Genomic DNA, 9,701 nt, shown 5'->3' on the forward strand with positions numbered 1-9,701 from the left:
ACCCTGCGTATTTCTCACCACCTTGGTACAAACTGGAGTATCAGATGTGTCCTGGGAGTGACACGGATGAGGGTCAGCAACTAGCAAATCTGGTGTTAGGGAACTGGCTATTGGGAGATCTAAACCTCAGGTTCTTTGTGTGTGAATTGGGGTCGATGGGGGGAGTGCAGGGGGGGCAAGTGAGCATTGATTTCTGTGCTGGTGGTGTTGGACAGGTGGCTTGGAGGGTAGGAAATGGGGAAGGATCATTTATTTAGAGCCAGCCAAGGCTGTGTGTATGGTACATCAAGATAGGATCCATTTATTAGCATTCTCCTTCAGGTCCTCAGAGGAGACAGCATCTCATTTATTTGTCACTACCTGGTTTGAGGCACGGTCGACTTACAGAAGTCTCCTCCTACCATAGGTTCATCTCAGCCTAGCTACTTCAGTCCACTTTGTTCACAGTAGGGGTAGCCCTCACAGGACAATGCAGCTGTAAATGCATGATCCTTGTAGTAAATTGAGGATCTCAGTGGTATTAGGAAAAAAATGATCTTTAGAGCAACTGGCCCAGACTCCAGAATTAGGAGATTAGAGGATGCCATTCCAGCTCTTTCTCTCTGCTACGACACACACCGAGCATCACTCAGAGAATGAAAGAATAATTTGCTTTACAGTTAAAAAAAACAATCCTTTCCAGAAAGCCAAGGGACAAATGACATTATGCCCAAGCACTAAGTTACAACTTGGCATGCTCATTCATTCTACAAGTATTTATTGAACACCTGCTACCTGCCAGACACTACTTTGAGTGCTATATTCCTAGCACTACCTTTGTGAAACTTGCTTTCCAGAGAAAGGAGTCAGATGAGAAAGAAAGAAATAGATAGATAGATAGATAGATAAATAAATAAATAAATAAAATGTCTGATGTTGATAAGTGCTGTGGAGAAAGGAAGGGGGATAGGGAGGGTGGGAAGCATGGAGGAGAGGGTGATAAGCAACTTTAAATCAGTAAATTTATATTGAGGAGTCATGTTTTATCAAAGACTTGAAAGAAATGAGGTACATTAATCTATTGTATGATCTAGAACCCTCATTTAAGCAGAATGCATCTCCTGAGTGCAATAATAATTGATATTCATAATTTGACTTTTATCGCTCTAAAACAGTGGTTCCCAAACCCTAATGTGCATTAAAAAATCACCCAGTGATTTTCAGTAGACACAGAGTGGGATGGGAGTTCTGAAGAATGCATTTTTTAAAAGATTTATTTATCTATTCGTGAGAGATACAGAGAGAGAGAAAGAGACAGAGACACAGGCAAAGGGAGAAGCAGACTCCTCACAGGGAGCCCAATGAGGGACTCGATCCCAGACCCTGGGATCATGCCCTGAGCCAAAGGGATACGTTCAACCACCGAACCACCCAAGCATTCCTGGAGAATGTATTTTTTAACAAGTGCATCTATCAGATGAGGCTGATAGCTGAGGTTTTCTTCAGAACACTCCTGAAGAAACATTGCTCTAAAATATACTGAAGAGCCTTCTAGAATGACAACAACAAAATTAAAGATTAAATTACAGTCCATGTGGTTTTAGTGTTGAGAGTATTTCACTGTGTTTTCATTCTTTGAAAATGCAAAGACCAAAGCAAAACCCTGGATTACTCAGAACATTCCATTTCTTGCCCATACAGAGAAGGAAAATTTTATCGTAAGCTGATTAGGAACCAAATATTTATAGTCAGTGTAAATATTCCCATCATATAGTCAGTCACCCTTCCCATCATTTTTGCCCCAATTTTTCTTTATGTTTTTTTCCTTCTCCCAAATTTCTGAACTCAACCTGGAGTCAATGGACCAGGATAATGAGAGTACTTGACAGGTTGGTTCCGGAACTGCCACTGTTTCTGGTTGAGTAAGTCTAGGGATATACCACTTAGCCTTCTGAGCTTCCACATATTCTCTGAGTTGCTGCAAGATTTGGGTGAGCTCATGTGTATCAAAGTACCTTAAAAATTCTAGAACACTATGGAAAGATAAGGAAGTTCTGTGACTTTGCCTTCCCAGGTCAGTTAATTTGGCCCACGTCAAATTGAGTTACCTTCAAGATGGTATGGTACAGATCAACAGAATAGAATTGTGAGTCCAGAGATACACTCACATGTTCACAATCAACTGATTTTTTATTAAGATACCAACACAATGTAATAGGGAAAAACAGCCTCTTTAAGAATGCCAGGACAATTCGATGTCCACATGCGAAAGAATTAAATTGCACTGCTACCTCACACCATATACAAAAATCAACTCAAAATGAATTAAAAACCTAAATGTAAGATCTAAAGTTATTTTTTAAAGATTTTATTAAAAAAATAAAGATTTTATTTATTTGAAAAAGAACAAGCGAGAGCACAAGCAGGCAGAGGGGCAGAGGGAGAGGGAGAAATAGACCACTGCTGAGCAAGGAGCCCCAACGCTGGGCTTGATCCCAGGACCCTGGAATCATGACCTGAGCTGAAGGGAGACACTTAACCAACTGAGCCACCCAGGTACTCATAAGATCTAAAATTATTTAGAAAGAGCAATCAGACATCATTAAAATTAAAAACTTTGGTGCTTCAAAGAACACCATCAAGAAAGTGGAAAAACAACACACAGAATAAAATTTTTTTTGCAAGTTGTATATTTGATAAGGGGCTTATATCTAGAATATACAAAGAAGCCATACAACTCAAAAATGAAAAAATAAGTCAATTAAAATGAGCAGAGGAGGAGCACCAGCCTGACTCAGTCAGAACAGCATGTGACTCTTCATCTCAGGGTCATGAGCCCCACATCAGGTGTAGATGGGACTTAAATAAATAAGTAAATAAACTTTTAAAAAATGGGTAAAGGATCTGAATAGACATTGCTCCAAAGAAGATCTATAAATTGCTGATAAGCACTTGAAAAGATGCTTAATATCATTAGCCATCAGGGAAGTACAAATCAAAGCTATGATGAGATACCACCACACAACCACTAGGATCATTTATAATCAAAATGATAGATGATAAGAAGTGTTGGCATGGATTTGGAGAAATTGGAACCTTTGTACATTGCTGGTGGGAATGTAAAATGGTACAGGATATGAAAGCAGTCTGAAAAAGCAGATCCTCAAACAGTTAAATATAAACTTAGCATATAATCCAGCAATTCCACTCCTAGGTATATGCCCTCAAAGAAACGGAAACATTATCCATGCAAATCTGGTACATGAAAGTTCACAGCAGCATTATTTTGTAATGGCCAAAAAAGTAGAAGCAACCCAAATGTCTATCAAATCTATGCAATGGAATATTGCTCAACCATAAAAAAGAGTGTGGTACTGATCCATACTACAACATGAATGAACATCTAACACATTATGCCAAGTGAAAGAAGCCAGAAACAAAAGTTCACAAATTGTGTGGTTCCATTTACACAAGGTGTCTTCAATAGGCAAATCCACAGAAATGGGAAGTAAATTGGTGGTTGCCCACAGCTTAGGAAGGTCAGGGGGACTCTGGGGGCAAATGGAGAATGAATGAGTTACGATGAATGAGTGGGTGAGTTGAATGAATGAGTTACGATGAATGAGTGGGTTTGGGGGTGATGAAAACATTCTAAAATTGATTATGGTGATAGTTGTGCAATTCTATGGATATGCTAAAAACTTGAAATATACACTTTAAATGGATAAATTATATTTTATGTGAATTAATCTTTTTTAAAAAAGATTTTATTTATTTATTCATGAGAGACACACACAGAGAAAGGCAGAGACACAGGCAGAGGCAGAAGCAGGCTCCCTACTGGGAGCCTGATGCAGGACTTGACTGGACTCCAGGACCAGTCCGCAGCCGGAGGCAGGTGCTCAACTGCTGACCCACCCAGGGATCCCCTATGTGAATTAATCTTAATAAAATTGTTACTCCCCTATCACTTACCTATTATGAACCTTTCTCTTATCCCAGTGCCTATCCATCAAAACAGGTTCACTCGTCTCTCCCATAGCACCTTGTTTTTATCATTATCACCATCATCTAGAAATTATTAAGTACTTTCTATACACCAGACACCACGCTAAGCACATTTCAAGGATTTTCTTATTTCATTCTCCCATCAATTCTTCAAGGTAGGAACTATGGTATTTTTATTTTACTGACCAGGAAAGCAAGTCTTAGAGAAGTTATTTGTCCAAAGTCACATAGTAAATGGGAAAAGTAACAGTTAAGATTTGTTGAGCAGTTATTATGTTTTAGGCATGGTAGTAGTACTTCAGGAAACTCCTTCAATTCTTACAATAACCCTATATGGCAGGCTCCTATTTTACAAATCCAGAAACAGGCATTGACAGGTAAAGTCGCCAATAAAGATCAGAATGGTGGCAAGCGGGGGAGCTGAAACTTGAATTCAAGTCTGATGTCAGAATCTCCACCATGCACTACTACATTGTATTATCTACGTATTCAATGCATAACAATCCACTTACTAGTATAGATGATTCTGGACTGTTATGCCGGAACAAGAGCTATATAAGGGCAGAGCCCCTGTGCTAAGCCTTTTTGCAATCTCTTTCACCACCATCCCCATCCTCAAGATCATACCTTACATTGGGGGCTTAAGAGTTGCTTCTTAAGTATTTGCCTAGGACCAGTCACCACACTAGGAATGAAGGACTCAACGGTGAAGAAGACAGACAGCTATCCCCACTCTCATAGAGCTTACAATCTAGAGACATATACTCACAAGAATTTTCCATGCATCTTTTTTTTTTTTTAAGATTGTATTTATTTATTTGACAGAGAGAGCCAGGGAGCACAAGTAGGGGGAATGGCAGAGGTAGAGAAAGAAGCAGGCTCCCTGCCAAGCAGGCCCAATGGAGAGCTTGATCCCAGGACTCCAGGACCAGGACCCAAGCCAAAGGCAGATGCTTGAACCGACTGAGCCACCCAGGAGCCCCTGAATACATCTTTTTAACCGAATCATTTTCATCAGTGCAATAATCCAGTATAGCAGGTTCTATTAATATGCTTGTTTTACAGACAGAGAAACTGAGATTCAAACACCTGAAGGGACATGCTCAAGGTCACACAGCTAGCAAGTGGGGGTGGTTGCAGAACCCAGCTTAAAAAAAAAAAAAAAGACGGATCCCTGGGTGGCACAGCAGTTTGGCGCCTGCCTTTGGCCCAGGGCGCCATCCTGGAGACCCGGGATCGAATCCCATGTCGGGCTCCCATGTCGGGCTCCCGGTGCATGGGGCCTGCTTCTCCCTCTGCCTGTGTCTCTGCCTCTTTCTCTCTCTCTCTGTGTGTGACTATCATAAATAAAATAAAATTAAATAAATTAAAAAAAAAAAGAACCCAGCTCTATCTGACTCAAACATTATGCTACCTTCTGTCCTCATTTTTCCCCTCTGACTTTTCCCCCTTGCCCAGGCAGGGAGAGCATTAAATAAACTATTCTGCTCACCCAGCTGAGAACACCCACAGTCTGTCCAGACCTGCTGACTCTCCCACTTTCTCACTGTCGCTTCCAATGACAGCCAGAGTCGGTTTGATGTGTTGGTGAAAGGGGGATGCTTTCGGAGTTTTATGGTTTCAGCATCTGAAGTCGTCTCTCAGCTGTAATTAACTATTTGATTTCACCTGGTCAGTTAATAATTCCACAACTCTGGGGCTGAAGGCAAAGAGCATGCCTCCTTTATTTTTTATTTTTTTAAATGTTTATTTTGGGAAACTAAACTGCAGACCTGGAGAACAGAAACCGCAGGTCTGTCCGTTGTGACTGTGGGGAGGGGATGCCAATCTGTTGCCAGGGGCTTCCAATTATACTCAGGGCGTAAAGGTGAGGGGCTGGCTAGGGGAAGGTTCCATCTAGGAGTCCTGTCCAGGGAACAAAATGTCCTCTCCCTAGAGGGAGAGGTTTTCAGGATCCCGGGGAATTGGTTTTTGGAGTCCATGAATGTAGTAGAAAAAAAAACATAAGACAGGGAGTTAGGAAGCTGGGGCTCCTTTTTGACCTTGATGCAGGCTCTTTCTCTAAGTCCTACCTAGTTTATTTATCAGCAAAATGGAAGGTGGCCAGATTATTTCAGAGATGGGAAATTGGTTTCAGTTTTTCTATTGATTAGTAGTGGCTGTGGCTGGGCAAAGATAGAAAACTATGATTGATTAGCAATGTCTGCCATGGGTACAGGTGATCAGGGAATAGTGGAAAGAGTGCCATATTTTTGCCTTCCCTACGCTATTCCTATATCTTTTCCAGTTTTGGTCTTCTATAAACTTTAGAGCAAGAAGTGCAAAGATCAAGGGCTATGCAGCCATCCCCAAGGGTGAGGCAGCCAAGACAGGAACCACCAAAATGACAACTTCATTAATGGCAATAGTACATGATTCTAAATGTGGAGGGAAAGGTCTGAAAGGATTTACACCAAACTGTAAACCGTTAATATCAAATTGTTAACAAGGGGGTGGTGTATGTTGTGTGTTGCTATGTGTATGGATTTTTTTGAGTATGAATTTATTTTAATGATAAAAAACATAGTAAAAATAATTTGAAAGAGAATATGAAAGATTTTTTAAAAGATTTTATTTATTCATGAGAGAGAGAGAGAAGCAGAGACAGGCAGAGGGAGAAGCGGGTTCCACGCAGGGAGCCCAACGTGGGACTCGATCCCGGGACTCCAGGATCACGCCCTGGGCCAAAGGCAGACGCCAAACCGTTGAGCCACCCAGGGATCCCCTAAAGATTTTTTCAAGAACAGTAATAGCAGCATTATTCATCATAGTCAAAATTTGGAAACAATTCAAATGTCCATCAACAGGAGAATTAAAAAACCATGATATACTCATACAGTGGAATACTACACAAAAATTAAAAGGGACAAATAAATAGTATATGGATGAATTTCAAAAACATTGTGTTAGCCAAAAGAAGCCGGACACACACAGAATACATACTGTATGATTCCATCCACATAAAGTTCTAGAACAGGCAAAACTAATCTATGAGGGAGAGAAGGCAGAATAGTGTTTATCTTTGGGGGAAAGGGAGCAGATACGGACTGGCAATTAAAAGAGAATTTTCTGGAGGATAAAAATGTTCTATACTAGTATTGTCCAATAGAAATAAGATGCAGAATGCTCAGTCAATTGAGTATTTGGCTCTTGATTTCAACTCAGGTCATGATCTCAGGGTCAGCAGATTCAGCCCATCAGGCTCTGTGCTCAGTGCAGTCTGCTTGAGATTCTTAATTTCCCTCTTCCTCTGCCCTGCCCCCTGTTATGTTCTTGCTATAAATAAATAAATAAATAAATAAATAAATAAATAAATAAAATGCAATCCACAGCTGTGAACCACATATGCAATTTTATTTTATTTTAATATTTTATTTATTTATTTGACACACAGAGAGAGCACAAGCAGGGGGAGCAGGGGGCAGAGAGAGAGAAAGAAGCAGACTCCCCAGTGAGCAAGAAGCCTGGTGCGCAGCTCAATCCCAAGACTCCAAGAACATGACACCAGCCAAAGGCAGACATGTAACAGACTGAACCACTCAGGTAACCTCCACATATGTAATTTTAAATTTTCAGTAGTCACATTTAAAAAGTAAAAGAGAATAGGTAAAATTAATTTTATAATATATTCCAAGCATTACATTTCAGCATGTAATTAATATAAAATTATTAATGATATATTTTACATTCATTTAAAAAATATATTTTATTTATTTACTTTGAGAGAAATAGAGAGCAGGAAAGAAAGAGAGCATGAGCAGCGCAGAGAGGCAGAGGGAGAAGCAGACTCCCCGCTGAGCAGGGAGCCTGATGCGAACTCCATCCCAGGACCCTGGGATCATGACCTGAGCTGAAGGCAAATGTTTAACCAACTGAGCCACCCAGGCACCCTAGATTTATTTCTTAAATAATCTTTTATATCTAATGTATATTTTGTGCTTATGGTACTTCTTAGGTCAGACCAGCTACATTTCAAGTGTTGAGTGCTAAATGGTCACTGTAGTAGATGACATAGCTCTGTATCTTAGTCTGAGTTGTGGTTATATATAAAAAATGATCAGATTATAAACTTAAAATTTGTGCATTTTACTCTGTGTAATTATAGCTCAAAAAAAGAGAGAATAAAGCTTTACTAAAACAGTACAATTTTTAAATTTAAAAGGGGGCTAAGATTGGGATGTCTGGCTGGCTCAGTCTGTAGAACATGCAGCTCTTGATCTAGGGGCCATGAGTTCAAGTCTCACGTTGGGTATAGAGCTTACTTTAAAAAAATAATAATAATGATAATAATAACAGGTTGCTAAAATGAGAGAGTGGGGATAGAGTAACCAGGCAAAGAAAAAATGGATTACATCCATCCATAAATCTGTTTCTCATCTTAGCAGGAAAATCCACCAGCACTCAGGATCCCTAAGACTGGGTTAGAAAACCACAAAAGATCAGTTGGTGGAATCTAATCAAGAGTTTAGTCTTCAGGGGTGCCTGGGTAGCTTAGTTAAGCATCCAGCTCTTGATTTAGGCTCAGGTCATGATTTCAGGGTTGTGAGATCTAGCTCCATGCTGGGCATGGAACTTGCTTGAGATTCTTTCTCTTCTTTCTCTCCCTCTCACTCTGCCCATTGTCTTCAGTATTATATCCTAATTTTCTAGTGTATTACATGAGAAATACACTATTTGTTACTAGTAACAAAAGTAGATACTGACAACTTTACTGAGCACTTGCCAAATGTTTAGGATGGTGCTAAGAATTTTCCATCATGATCTCATTATTTAATCCTCTCCACAGACCTCTGAGGTCAATTTCCCTTATGATCCTCCCATTTTGCGACTGGGAAACCAAGGCTCAGTAACTTGCCCAAGGTCACTCTACTCAGGAGTAGCAAAGAGGGGATTTCAACACAGATCTCCTAGCTTCTGTTCTGGTATTTTTACCACTTCCTCTACTGAAGGCTGAAAATGCTTTACTTGGTTTACAACAGATCAATAAGTAAATCAGGGGGCAACTGTGGCTCAGTGGTTGAGTGTCTACCTTCAGCTCAAGTCATGATCCCAGGGTCCTGGCATAGAGTCCCACATCAGACATAGAGCGGCATCATCAGATAGAGTCCCGCAGAGCAGGGAGTCGGCTTCTCCCTCTGCCTATGTCTCTGCCTCTCTCTGTGTGTCACTCATGAATAAATCAATAAAATCTTAAAAAAGAAAAGAAAAGAAAAAAGTTAATCAAGAAGGAAAAGAAATAAGCAGATGAGGAAGAGTGGACTCAAGATTATGTCTATAAATAATATCATCTTTGCTCTCTGGCCTTCAGACATGTTCTTCTGAGACAAAGAGGAAGAGTTGGGTTATGTAGAGCTTCAGGCATTCTTATCTGAATGCCCATGGAAGCATGCATCACACGGGAATGCCATTCATCAGGAATGTCCCAATTTCAAAAGGTTGAGAACAGCTACCATGGAGAGCCTCTAATGTCCCTTTCTTGCTCTACTGATAGAGAAACTTAGAGATCAGATAGTGGTGTCTTGCCCAAGGTCAAACAGGTAGTACTTAGTGGTTCCATCTTTCCAACTTCTCTTCCCTTGAATGAATTAAATATGCTTTCTCCACGGTGTCACTTATTTTAGAAGTATTTTCTTCTTCTTCTTTTTAATCTTTTTCAAAATTTTTATTTATTTATT

The 9,701-nt window shown here is 40.1% G+C and overlaps 1 long non-coding RNA gene across 5 annotated transcripts in view; it reads left to right on the top strand.

The window, feature by feature from the left end:
* Positions 1 to 9,701, top strand: part of LOC112676666 (uncharacterized) — a 52,040-nt gene that overhangs the window by 12,002 nt on the left and 30,337 nt on the right. For all 5 annotated transcript variants that reach the window (XR_007406064.1, XR_007406062.1, XR_007406066.1 and 2 more), the window contains one exon: positions 7,421 to 7,569. This is a non-coding gene — a long non-coding RNA (uncharacterized LOC112676666). The remainder of the gene's footprint in view (positions 1 to 7,420; positions 7,570 to 9,701) is intronic.

This window comes from Canis lupus, chromosome 26 (genome assembly GCF_003254725.2).
Source record: "Canis lupus dingo isolate Sandy chromosome 26, ASM325472v2, whole genome shotgun sequence".
Taxonomy (NCBI): Eukaryota; Metazoa; Chordata; class Mammalia; order Carnivora; family Canidae; genus Canis; species Canis lupus.